The sequence below is a fragment of the Aegilops tauschii genome, chromosome 1 (assembly GCF_002575655.3).
Source record: "Aegilops tauschii subsp. strangulata cultivar AL8/78 chromosome 1, Aet v6.0, whole genome shotgun sequence".
NCBI classification, from domain to species: Eukaryota; Viridiplantae; Streptophyta; class Magnoliopsida; order Poales; family Poaceae; genus Aegilops; species Aegilops tauschii.
The window spans coordinates 304,733,561-304,747,606 of NC_053035.3; the positions used below are offsets into that span (position 1 = coordinate 304,733,561).

Here is a 14,046-nt window from a genome sequence, read left to right on the forward strand (position 1 = left end):
AAGTCATTGTGAAGGAAGTACAAGCTAGGCATATCAAAATGAGTTGAAATTTTGCAAGGTCCTTCATATGATAAAATCATGACTTTCCACCAAATATGAGCTCATGTAACTCATCTATGTGAGACCAGCTCCAAATCTTAGTTTCTGGTCAGATTTTCAGTTTGTGAAGCAACTATATTTTATATTGCTTCATTTAAGCTGAAAATTTTCCAGGGCATTCTTCTATCCATATCAACTCTCTCCACCAAATTTTGGCTCAATCCATTAAACCATTTGGCCTGTGCAAGTTTTCCAAAATTCTGTCAAGGGAGATGCTATGTGAAGCAAGTACCATTTTGGTTCATCCAAATGGCCTGAAACTTTTTGAGCATCTTCATATCTTCAAATCATTGAGCCATGCCCAATTTCAGCTCAACTTGCCTCTTCATGTGAGTGCAACTTCATCATCTCTAATTCTGTCCATTAGGGTGGTTTCTAGAGCAAGTACCCTTTTTATCCATCCTAATGAGCTGCAAATTTTCAGAGAGGATCATCTTCAGGCTTGATCACGCTATGCCAAAGCTCTGAGTCTAACTCCACTCATGTCAACCTCAGCCTGCATCAAACACATTGCTGCCAAATTTTTTGGCTCCTCCTGCAAATCTCGTCTTTGCCCCCAGGATCTTTTTTTCCATCATTGCACCTAAGGGCACCAAGGACTATCTACTAGACATGGTCATTCCGGCCAAAACGAGCCATTTTCTCCAGTGCCCGTGGTGATCACGCTTGCGTCATGGCTAATGGCGTGCTCTGGCTCGTTCCAGCCACTGTTCCCGTCGTCTCCCTCGTCGTCTCGACCTCAAACCATGTCCTGGAGCTTCCCCGTGCTCGACTTTGTCACCCCGTGCTCGGGTCCCCTCCTGTTTTGCCATAAATGCATCGCTAGAGCCATGCCCGTGCCATGCCCAGCCACTGTCTTCCATTAGAGCTTGGCGTGAGCTCGCCCGTGATGCTCCAGAGCCTTCCCCGCGGCTATATAAGGAGTGCCCGACCTCCCCCGCACCTCACCACTTCCTCCCTTGCCTCATTTGGTCACCGGAGTGCCTCTCCTTCGCCGTTTCCTCGCCATTCGTCCACGGTGGTCATCGGCCTCGGCTTGATTCCGGCCAACTCAGCCCCCCTCTCCTCCTTCCACCACCTCCACTGCCTCCCCCTTGTCTCCGCGAGCCTCCCCAACCACTTGCCCCTCGGTGGAGAGCCCTGCATCACCGAGACCACCACCACGGCTGCCCGCCCCTGGCCTCCTCTGGCGCCGCCCCTCCCCGCCTCCCTACTCCTCCCTGACGCCGGCCGACCCTTTGAATGGGACCGCCGTGGCCTACCGCACCCGCCGGTGCCCTCGGCTCGGCCGGGGAGCGCCTGAGCCGGCCTGCCCCTTGGCCATTTCCCTCCCCTGCCTCTACTCTGTCTCATAGGAGAACAGGCGAGCGGGAGGAAGGAGACGACCGAGCCTGGCCCCTCCCCCTGCGCCCGTGACCCACGCGTAAGTGACTCCCCCTAGTCCACGTGTTTAAGTGGAGACGTTTTTCTGGTAATATGTTTTCGTTCTGAGAAGGCTTATTTTAAATCTACTGCGGCTAAAAATATGTTTTCCTTTACAGAAAACGTAATCTGCCCGAAGGCACGTTCTGTTTTTTTCCCAGGGGCCTGTTTTTGAGGATTTTATCATAGATTAGTCCCTAATCTTCATCACCTCATAACTTCACGACCGTAACTCCCATTGAGTTGAAACCAACGCTCACTTCTTCGTCTCGTCGAGACATTCTGTTGGTGACACTTTAACTAGGTGTTCACACTGTGAAAATGACCATGATGCCCTTGCCCTTATCAGCCCCCTCTGAGAGAGAACCGTCCGATGTTTCGTTCTGCGGCTTCACCGCACTTCTTCCCGGAGTCTCCGTCACCCCCAGGCAAGCCACAACATCCACTTGCATGATAGCCATGTAGTAGCCATGATTTATACGTGAATATTTAATAAAAGTTTGCTCGTTATCTGTCTGCTTGTTTTCTACTGTTGTGGTTGTTTCGGTTATGCTCGTGGTTTCATGTTCACCTTCATGCTATGTTCCGATGCATCTTGTTATCTTGTACTACTTGCTAGTATTATTGTCACATATCATGCTTGGTAGTAGTAGTACATGCTGGTGGTAGTGATGCAAATCTGTTACATGTTTAGTATCTGTTATCAGTACCGTTGCTATGCATGTTTTGTTGCATCTAGTTGGGTACATGCTTACTTGGTAGTATTATTGATATGTTCTTGCTTGGCATTTATTGTTGATGTTAGTAGTCATGTTATGCTATGAGTAGTGTTATACTTGTGTTATTCATGCTCGTCAGTATGCCATGCTCAGTTGGATATATGTTTCATTGTTGTTATGCTCGATGATTTATTATGGTTGCACATCCATGCTCATGTTGGTATCATGCTCATGAATTGTAGTTGCATCACGTGATTTTAATATGGCTCAGCTTATTTCATTCAAGTTTAACCGGATAATAATGAACTTGAACAACTGTTGGCTGAGTCATGGTGCCACCAAATCGAGCTGACCAGTGCAACCACATTTGCCTTTTATGGGAATGGCCTTAATGCGGTCTATTGTCACACCTCTCGCCGGTGCCTCCAACGATGGAAGGTTATGGGCGCGCGCTACCCTGATCAGGTAGGTGTACATAAGCCTTGTGTGTCTGAGTTGTTTGCGCGCTTTTGTCCCCGTCTGGGACCGTTTATGTTTTGCCATGACGGTGGCCGTTGGATGTATTTGGTAGACATAGGGGCCACCCATGACTTAGACCAGAGGGGAGTTAGTCGGAATGGCTGGGAGAGTGTGATGGCAATGGATTGGTTTTGTCTAAATGCCGTTGGTCCACCCGAATGACAGTGCGAGGCCATGGATTCCGTAGTGTGGGTACAGTGTGCTAACCTATGCAGAGTGTGTGTTAAATCTATCGATAACCGCGCCTGCGGATATGGGTTGAGTTCGTAGTCGGTCACACTATGAGCCAACAATAATAATAACTTGCTTAATAATAACCCCGGTTCGATGATGAGAAAGAGATTGGTTGTGATCGAGAGAGGATCACGGAGGTATCATGGATACCGATATTGGTAAGTTGATGCATGAGATTGGTTACGAGGTAACCGCCGAATAAGAGTAAGTTGGTGCAGGATCATGTTAACTTGCCGCATGTAGTATCATCATGTTCATATGCTCATGTCGTGTTGAAGTTGTTCTAGCTGTATCATGTTCATCTTGTTCATGCTAAGATTGTTCTATTAGTATCATGTTCATGATTTCTTTAACCTCTAATTGCCATGCTATTGTGTGTCTCGATTGCTGTTGGTTTATTGTGAGCTTGCAAGTACATTCAATGTACTTACCTGGCGTGTCATGCCAGTTTGCAGGTCGTGCCTGGTTTGCTTGCTTGTTTGGTGTGGTTCCCGTGTTCGCGAGCTAGGATAAATGTTCCAGCCAGAGTCCCTGCGAATTGGAGTCCATCACCGTCGTTCGTTGTTCCGCTACCAGTAGAGGTTTCGCTGCCTCGAGTTGTTATGCTGCTTGCATAGAGCAACTGTGGTTGGCGTAGCGTCTTTATGCCGGTGTTATTCATTGTAATATCGGAGACCTTGTATTCATATTCATGTTGTAATAGAGAGCTGGTTTGTTCTACGCTAAGCAGTGCTGTATTCCAGAAGACTTCATCTTGATCTCTAGGCTGGAATACGGGGTGTTCCGGTTTCTCTGAGCCGGGGTGCCACATAATGGTTGCTTTTCAAAGGTGCCACCCAATACTGGGGAGGGATATCAGATGTACTACCACGACTAGTATACCTGTTGCTTTTCAAAGGTCTGAGGTACACGAGTTTTCGAGGTTCTTGGTTAATTATGTATTGATGGAGGTGATACATTGGAGTGTAGTATCATGTTATGAGTTGTGTGAGGAGTTTTGCTCCTTATACTCGTTGGACCGGATTGCATAACCAAAAATATTGGGAGTTCCTAGCTAGGAATTCAAGTAGTTACCCAGGAAATCTTTTCGACAAATGCATGATGTGAGATCGGGGTTCGACGTCTAGTGGTTCACTTGTCATGGTCGGATTTACAGTGGGTCTCATTGTGTCTTAAAGAGCACTCGTAGCTTTGCTATAGCTCCGGGACGCCTCGTATTCACTGTACGATCCAGCCCGTGGGGCCTCACCATGAAATTATTGGACGAAATCTCTATCATGTGTTTGTTTCCAGCTTATTTTGCAAGCCCAATCCTTTATTTGAGTTCTAGTATTCGAGTTACTTCGATGTCAAGTGTTGATTCCATACGTTTTTGTAAGCTGTGTTCCCATATTTCTGTGTGGGTGCTAATTCTTTTAATCATTCGAGATTGTCATGTCAACTCTTTTCAACCGGTGTTTTTTTTTCAAGTTAATCCGATCCTTTCAACATTTGCAAGATCAATTCTCAGTTTTCTCAGTGATGTCCGTTTCATCCATCCCAAGTTGCCTTTGTTTTTCCCACCCTTTTTCTTCAAGGAGTCAATAAGTTCTCAAATCATGTATCCTTTTTTATTGACGAGAAGTCTCTCCATTCTTTTCCTTCAGTGTTCTTAGTTGGTGATTCCTTGTGAAGATGCTAAGGAAGCTTCAAGTTCATCATTCTTTGTTCTCCTTTTCTTCTTCGATAGATTCAATTCAAGATTTCGGTGTTGAGCATATTCCTTTCAGTTGTCCAATGTTTTCCCAAGCTGATGCACCTCTTAATCGTTCCGCTCTTGCTATTCAACTGTTTCGAAGTGCTGAAGCTACATCAGGAGATTCGTGTTTCCACTCAAGATCTGTTAATGCTAATTCGAGGTTTTTACCTTATTCAAGCCATTTAAACAGCCGGTGCAATCTCTCTTTCAGACAATCATTTCAACAGTGTTTCTTTCAGTGGGCCCATAACCCATAGATCTTTCCCAAGATCTTACCTGGCTCTTCTCTTTTCCGGAGTTATTCTCAAATTCTTTTCAAAGTTTGACGTAAGAATGAATTTTCATCAGTCAAATGCCTCCTCCAAGATCTCTTTCAAATTATTTTCATCTTTGGTTCAAAATTTCTATTCTTCGTTGTTCCAGAGTGTTCCAGTAATTTTGGTGGTGTTCCTCGTCGTATTTCTTAGTGTTGAAGCCTGAAGAAGAGTTTTCCTCCAAATCTTTGTTCTCTCGAAGATACGTGATTCAAGTTTGATGTTATCCTCTTAAATCATTTGTGATCGTGAAAAATTCTTTTCATATCCATCCGAACCATTTCAGAGCGGTTTTTATTTTGATTTCTGGAGGCCATCATCTCAGAATATTTATTCGTTCTCAGGTTTTAGCTCTCGTTCACCAATTCTCCTAAATTATTGTTTCTTCGTTCATCTCCCAATTCTTACCGGTGAATCGTTCAAGTATTCTCTAGTCATCTCGTGATCTCTTCGTTCTCTTGTATATAAATTCCCTAAAGTATCTTCATGCGATCTCTAATTCTTCTCGGCGATTTGTTCCCTTTGCTTCGTTCATTTTCAATTCTTATGGTGGTTCCTTCTAGATTTCTCTTTCTTTGTTACCTATCAATTAATTTGTTCTTTCCAAAATCCTACAGGTGGTTCGTTGAAGATTTTCACAAGTTTGCACTATATCTCTCTTTAATCCTTTTCAAGAAGAATAAGTGGTATGGAAAATCCATTGTTTGCATCAATTTAAGTTGATGAAGGATAAGCATAACATATTTCGTACTCTTGTTTTCCTTGAGGTGAAATTCTTGGTTCCAAGTGTTCCATCTCTCTTTCCAGAGTTCCAAGTATTATCGATTATCTCATCACGAAACTCCATCTAAATCATTGGAAGGCTTCATCGATAATTGTTGAATGAATCAACAAGAAAAAGATATGCTTCTCGTGGGCTTATGGAAAACATAGGGAACCTTTTGAGATTACAACTTGCCACTAACGGAAAGAATTGATTGGTTGAGAGCAACAAGAGATGCACAACTTCTTCACCGATATGAGAAGGATAAAATTGGATCATTCTAAGCACCACAATAGCAATGAAGAGATTGATGGGTTGGAAAGATCTCCTAAACAAAGAGAAAATGATGATATCTCATTTCAGACAACTGTGAATCATGAAACACGAAAAGAAATTATCAAGAATGACATAACACCACCTCAAAAGATCAAGTAGAAAGAATTGCACTACGACATGCAAGACGAAGAATACTTGAGCTACTCGAGCAAGAATATTCATGAACACTTCAAGAATGAAGTAAATCCTTAAGGAAGCACCATGAAGAAAACTCCCGGAAGACTCCAGATAGATAACAAGATGATCAAAACGAGAGAAAAGTTGAAAAGGACACAATTTTGCAAGTACAGGAAAATAACCCCATGCTCAAATTCTTTCTCTAGCTCTTTGTTTCCTCTCCTTTTTCTATACTTTATGTGGATGGAGTTAGAAAAGGAATATGAGGGAGAGAGAGAGACCCGCCTAAGCAAGCCTCCTCGCCTTTTTCCTCTCCACCGAACCAGCCGCAAGGCCCAACCAAGACTGCCTATAACCCTAGCCCGATCCCCTCCACTCTCCTCTCGATCCCTCCTACGCCGCCACTCTCCCTCGTTCCCGCATCGCGCCAGGGAGAGGAGCTCCTTGTGATCGATTCCTTGCCGTGCGTGCGGGCCCTTGCTCCATTGTCTGCCGCCACCCTCCATCGCGCCGGACCTTCCCCATCCTCCTTCCCCATCCTCCTTCCTCTCCTTTCCCTCTCTCTTTTTCTCTATGCCTAACCCGCCATTGGTGCCTTCTGCAGGAACTCCCTCATCACATCCCTTACCGTGTTGTGCCCCTGCGATTCCTCTCCTCTAACGCCTACTCCACCTGTGCCCGATCTCGCTTCCACGACCACCTCCGGCCGCTGCATTGCTGCGTCGCCTCCTCTTCCCAACAACACCTTGCGTTGCTCGCCATGGATGTCACCCCGCCTTTTGCACGTCCCCTGCCGCCGGTAGCAGAAGCGCATCCACCTCTCCACAGCGGTTCCCACGGCGGCTCTGTCCCCTGCCTCCCTGCCACCGTTCCCTGCTTCAGTTCCGCGACCCCCTATGCAACAACATGGCCAGCCACCTCCAAGACCTTGCATCTGCCTGGCTACCCCGAGCCCTTCACTTCAAGCACACCAGCAGGCTATGCTCTTGCTGACTTCTGTCACGTGCCACGACCAAGTATTCACAAATGTGGACCATCTTGGATAGATGCCATCTGCTAGGTAGTATCTGTGAGAACTTGGAATTATCTTTCGGATCCTCAGTATCAACCCCAGAATCATTGTTGACAAAAATGATATCATTGCAGAATACGAAAATATATTACAATTAGTATATTTGTCACAAGACATATCTAGTGAAATGTCTGATGACATTTACTACATAGATAAAATAGTGGAAAGTAAAATGCTTAGAGACTCCATCTCAGCCACAAGCAGTCGATGTAGTCCACGTGACCTCACTCCTACGGATCGCCATAGTTGTCGTAGTCATCACCTTCATCTTTATGGAACTCTGTTGTTCAACAAAATTATTGCCATGAGTACATTACATACTCAACATGCCTCCCTCAGGGAAGGTTCTAATAGCTACAATTGGCTTCAAAGGAAGGTTGTATGGCTCATTTGCATAAAAGCTAGTTTTGTTTGAAAACAATATATCAGTTGGATGAAAGCAGTTTTAATGAAAACATGTTTTATCGCCAGAATAACTTCCATCAAAGTGAGGATCCTCGATCAACTCACACTCTTCATAGGATCCAAGAATAGGGGCAAAGAGGGAATAAGCAAGACAGGTCCTGTATGTCAAGAAAGATTCATGTGTCGTCCATGACCGTGGACACGGCTATTTGAATAGTTTTACACTCGGCAGAGGTTGTACACTTTACCCACACGACACAATCCCGACTTGTTGCCACTAGCCGTCGCTAGCGTAGTACACCATCTGGTATACCGGCAGGGAGATTGTGACGAGGATGTGACATGCCCACCGGGTCTGGCGCACGGAACTGAGAGTACGTCCTCAAACCGCCCCCCATCTATGTTGAGGATACTCCTCGCAAGGCAGCAATCCCATCTACGGTACGACAACATCGACACCTAAGGCTGACTAGCTTACTTGACCAAGCCAGTCCCCATATAGCATGTGGTTGTACTATTATCACAATCTTCAAATCCAAGACTTATTAGGCCTCATGCGGCACCGATGAGTGATTGCCCCCTTCCACTTGTGAAGGGCAACCAATCGCTCCTTCAATCCTTGATTCAGCTGTCGCCCGCGCCAGTATTCAGATGGTAAGTTTCACCCAGAGTAGAAGAGGATAGCGAAGGTCAACAAAGGCCAACTAGCCTAGCTCAGTGATAAGTTTCAACTGACAATGACTCAAAGGTCATTCAACAAAGTATCTATTGGGTGATAAGCATGGCTAAGCATTTGTACTCTACCAGAATACTATAATTCTACTTAGGTGTCAAATGAATAGGCGACAAGCGGATTAAGGTAGTGTGTCAATCAGCACGCTAGCTACAAGATTAAAAAGCATGCATCAAGTAACCATAAAACACAATGCAATTTTGTAAAACATAGGATAAGCATGATCAAAGAAGGAGGCATGCCTTCGTTGTTGAGTCCTTCTTCGGTAACCTGTTTCTGTCCATGAACAACCTCGCCACTACCTACTCATCGTAACGATAGCAGATGAAAATAAATAAATACCAAAGCAATAGTAATTCCAAATATCATACAAAACAAATTTAAGAGTGGATGGATTGTAAGATATTGATCAAGATGGATATTCCAGAACGAGTTAGCACGATAGGAAGGTAAAAGATAGGATTCAGCAAAGGGACATGATTAGGTTGACAGGGCTAAGGAAGGCTTGGTGATCAAGACTAACATTCTAATAAGAACTATGATATTGACCACAGGTAGTGCCCACTACACATCACGACAACATATATAGGAAACTACTTTATAACCAACACAATGGCAACTACACACATGTAATAGAACCAACGTATGCATTTTATCTACACAATCACAACATGGCATGATAAGGGTAAAAGTTAAGCAATCAAATAAATATTTAGATAGAACCTAAATATTTATAATGGTCAATAGCAGACAAACATATGCATCAACTATATAATAATTCCAAACGAACAAACATTACAAACCATACTAGTTAAGCAATCAAACATCATTCAACAACATGCGTTGAAATGATCTAGGTCTAGCCCTAAAGGAACATTAAAATGGAATAGGATCAACTACATTATATCAAACTAATTCATTTGTCAAACAATTAACAAGAAACTATACAACACATGGAACAAATGGATGTACAGCTATCCTAGGCATGGTATGTTTAAGACTAACAATCAACCAAGAATAAATATTTGAATGAATCCAAATACTTATAATGGTTAACAACAATCAAAGACTAAACATAAATCATAAAAACTATTAGCAAGCATTTCTATAAAAAAGACAATCCAATACTAATGAAGGTATAAACTAATTAAACAACTTAATAATAACACACATCTCACACAATACATGTGAGTATAGATTCACTAGATGTCTAAGCAAATAACACAAGCATGACACATACGAGTGATCATGATAAGATACTAAACTAGAATATGGTCTTACTACTAAAGAACAACTAATACTCAAGTAACCATTAGCAATAAGATTACCACTTCATGCTTACATAACAGATCAAACCATGCGCACTAAGCATATGAGGAAGATACAACTCAACTAACATGAAAAGTAAACTATCTTAAGCATGTGCTAAACTATCGCAACAAGACCCAACACTCCTGAGGCTAACAAGGCCAAAGTGATCATCCATAAGAACGCACAAGAGACCAAGTACTCAATTATAGCACATAGACAAAACAAGACATGACAGATCACTTGCATGAGTGACAACTAGACATATAACAATGCAACAACTAAATAAGTAGATATGAACAAGTCTAGGCATACAACAATGTAATAGTGAGGTAGACTAGATATAACGCTAAGCATGGATGATCATGACACAAGATGCCAAACTATGCTACCAGTAGAATACAACTTATAACTATGACATAACTTAGTTGATATCAACTAACATGACTATCAAGAATGGCATTAGCACACAACACTATCATGCTAGTTGTGACTTATAAGCAAAAGGGAAAGCATACTAAGCAAGTACACATCTAGGTCATGGCATCAATCACATCAAGCAATGTGCTATACTAGCATGAATAACATGAAGACATGTATGTCTACCTAGTACAATCTAGACATGCTAATACATAACTGGACAACCTAGGCATCATAGAACACACGGGTCGTTACACACATGTTATGCAATCTATTTATACAATCCCAACAACGTGGCATAGTATTGATCAAGCAACAAGTTGCTCAATAAAAGAATGTACAAGATCAACAAACCACTATAATGTAAATCAAGGCTAACCATATGTGTAGTCATACAATGCAAACTAGAAATGATATAGTACATGGTACACATACAACCAAACATGCATTCTACTGTAAGCAATTCTTAACACGGCATGGTAATAAACTAATATAAATAAACACACATGATAATTATCAATATGCAATAAACTAGTTTTATTCCATCATAATGATTCTATGTAGCAATACAAATATGAATGACATAAAGCATCCAACCATGAAATCATGGATAACAAACATCTAGAAAGGAGAGGAACAACTAGGGAATTATATTCTACGCAACAAACTATAATGCACTCATTTCCAAACAACAAGGCATTATTCGACATCTAGCATAAATAGAACTATGCAAAAGACCTACAAATGATGCCTAATAACTATCAAAGGCATGCCATGATTTCAAACCAATAAAACGAACATCCGACATGGACGGAAATGAATATGTAAACCATATCTAAGATATCACCATGCTAAAAAAAAATAGTCAAGATATGAAGTATTTCATGATTCGATAAACAAAGCAAAGCTTAGTATAATCTTACAAAATTATAAACATGGCGAACGTTCACCAAATGTTGTATGATATCAACATGAGACAACACATAAAACTATATTTAGTAACTCAAACAACATCTAAACAAAATACTAAACATGAGAATAATTCCTAAAAAACAGTACACATGCATAAAAATAATTATATGTGGTCACACAAATTATCGAGCCAAAACAATACGTACAACAATTGCACTAATTTCAACAAGAGTAAAATAAGTCTAATAAATCACATGACGCAAAAAGTAAGAGATATCTAGCATACACTCGTAAGCATATCAAGAACACATGAAAATAACATACTGGTATATAGAAGTTAACCATACTCGAAAGACCGTTGAATTCTAAAAAACGAGCATGATTATATCTATTCTACCGTTCACAAGATAGAACCAACAATCTAAATCTTCCACTGAGTTTCTACAGCCACGAGATACATTTCATATGTTGACCACAAGATCATTCGATGGAGAGAAAATAAAAAGACAAGCCGATGCTATCAAATCGAATTCGGTTTTGGACACATGTGGCCAACGACATAGATAGGTTGAATCATGGTGTCTGAGGGATACACTAGGTGATGACAAGTACGTGTGCAAAAGGAATTTGATAGAGCTCACCAAGTTTGACGGAATGGTGCGATGAACTGGACGAACAGTGTAGAGGGGCATGTGAAATTCTTCGTGTGTGATCGACGGAACACATTCCTTCTTCTCTGGATGGAGCTGCGGCATGGAGGAGTGTCATCTGGCGCAATGATTTGAATGGAAATGGCCTCCTTCATCGGGGTCGAACACCGGTGTCCATGGAGCACCGTTTATTTGCAGAGTGTTATGGAGAGAACAAGGAAGGGAGAGGCATGCGTTTCTGCGGGGTGGAAGAGGAGGTGGAGGCGCACAATAAGGAGGGGCTGCGGTTTTGGAAACTGATGGGATTTATGGGAAAGAGGGAGGGCTGTTTCTCTTCTGTACGTGTGGCTGTACGTTTCTTCTCTCTGTGTGTGGAGGGAGAGTACAGAAGGAAGAGGAAGGAGAAGAGGCGCTGGTTGGGAGAGAAAGGAAGTGGAGAGAAATAGGCAGGGAGGAGGAATTAAAGGAAGGGCATCAGTTAACATGCGTGGTGGCTTGTGAGGTTTCCTCTTATGTTAGTTGTGAACGTGAACGTACAGGAATGAGAGGAGGTGCTCGCTAGGAGAGCTGGGTGTTGGCCCATTTCAGCTAGGCCCAAGTGGGAGAGAGAGAAAAATATAAAAGTTGGCCTTTGGCCCATTCCTATTGAGAGAACAGGGAATAGAAAAAATAAAGATGTTGTAGAATGGGCTTAGGAAATTTGGCCTACAGTTTAACAGATGGAAAAGAATTGACTTCTCTTTTTGGAAAATATAGAGAACTAATAGAAGCTGAAACAAATATCAAACAATCCAAGAAATCCACGAAAATGCAGACTCACATGTTTAAATGTGTTGAAGACAAAAGATAAAACCCAACTAGAAGAAAAGAACAAAACTCAAATTTAATTTAAGTTCGCACTAGGTCAAATTAAATCCTCCAAATTATAAATGCCTAATTTAAGCTTTGTTAATAAATAAAACAAATGAAATTTTCTCACCCTGATTTTTGAAAAACTTTTTCTTAAACATTCTGAGAATCGGGATGTTACGGTATCCCTTATTGTAGTGCCGCACATTGACCTCGAAGTTCACCGAAGGAGAATGACCTTCAACAAGCTTGGCAAAGGCAGGGGCGCGCTACAGTACGTTGATGTCATTGTGAGTTCCTGGCATACTAAAGAAGGAGTGCCAAATCCAGAGGTCGTGTGTGGCCACTGCCTCAAGTACCACACTGCAACCGCCTTTGGCGTCTTTGTACATCCTCTACCAGGCAAGTGGAAAGTTTTTCCATTTCCAATGCATGTAGTCGATGCTTCCAAGCATCCCAGGAAATCTTCTTGCTGCATTCTGTGCTAGGATCCGAGCAGTGTCTTCATCATTGGGTGATTGCAAGTATTGAGGTCCAAACACTGCCACCACTGCCCTACAGAACTTGTACAAACACTCAATGATCGTGGACTCGGCCATGCGTCCATAGTCTTCTAGTGAATCACCGGGAGCTCCGTATGCAAGCATCCTCATAGCTGTCTTGCACTTTTGGAGCAAGGTTAATCCAAGTGTGCCGGTGCAATCCTTCTTGCACTTGAAGTAGCTGTCGAACTCACAGATGGAATTCACAATCCTAAGGAAGAGCTTTCAGCTCATCCGATAACGGCGCCGAAATACTTTCTTGCCGTGTAGTGGAGCGTCGGCGAAGTAGTCGGAGTAGAGCATGCAATAGCCCTCTAATCGATGCCTCTGCTTTGCCTTCAGCTGGCCCGACGCCGAGCCACCACGCTGCGGCTTTGCATTGCTCGCGAATAGGCCGGTCAGTGCAGCGAGGACCATGAGATGCTCTTCCTCCTGGGCGTCGGCATCGGCTTCCTATTCCAGCAGCGCCGCGAATGCCTCCTTGTCGTCCGAGTCCATCGCCGAGCAGACAAATCACCAAACACCTGGCGGGCGTGGTAGGCGCGCAGCCACCGGTATCCCCGCCCTGCATGGCCGGAGTACCGGAAAGCTCGCCCAGGAGCGGGGTGGAGGCTGCCATGGCGAACCTTCTCTTTTCCGACAGGGGAATGTCCTTTCTAGCGGCAGCGGTGTTGGGAAACGTAGCATGCAATTTAAAAAAATCTTACGCTCACGCAATATCTATCTAGGAGATGAATAGAAACGAGAGGGGAGAGTGTTGCTACTTCTTGAGCTTGCGTTGGTTTTTCCCTTGAAGAGGAAAGGGTGATGCAGCAAAGCAGAAATAAGTGTTTCCCTCAGTTTGAGAACCAAGGTATCAATCCAGTTGGAGACAACACACAAGTCACCGAATAC

General features: G+C 43.0%; 1 long non-coding RNA gene across 1 annotated transcript; it reads right to left on the minus strand.

Annotated features, from left to right (window-relative positions):
• Nucleotides 1-7,380: 7,380 nt before the first annotated feature.
• LOC141021308 (uncharacterized) lies at nucleotides 7,381-12,219 on the minus strand. Its single transcript, XR_012182058.1, has 3 exons — nucleotides 11,753-12,219; nucleotides 8,714-8,773; nucleotides 7,381-7,613 (listed from the first exon to the last, which is right to left on the minus strand). It is a non-coding gene; the product is annotated as an uncharacterized lncRNA (long non-coding RNA).
• Between the last annotated feature and the right edge of the window lie 1,827 nt (nucleotides 12,220-14,046).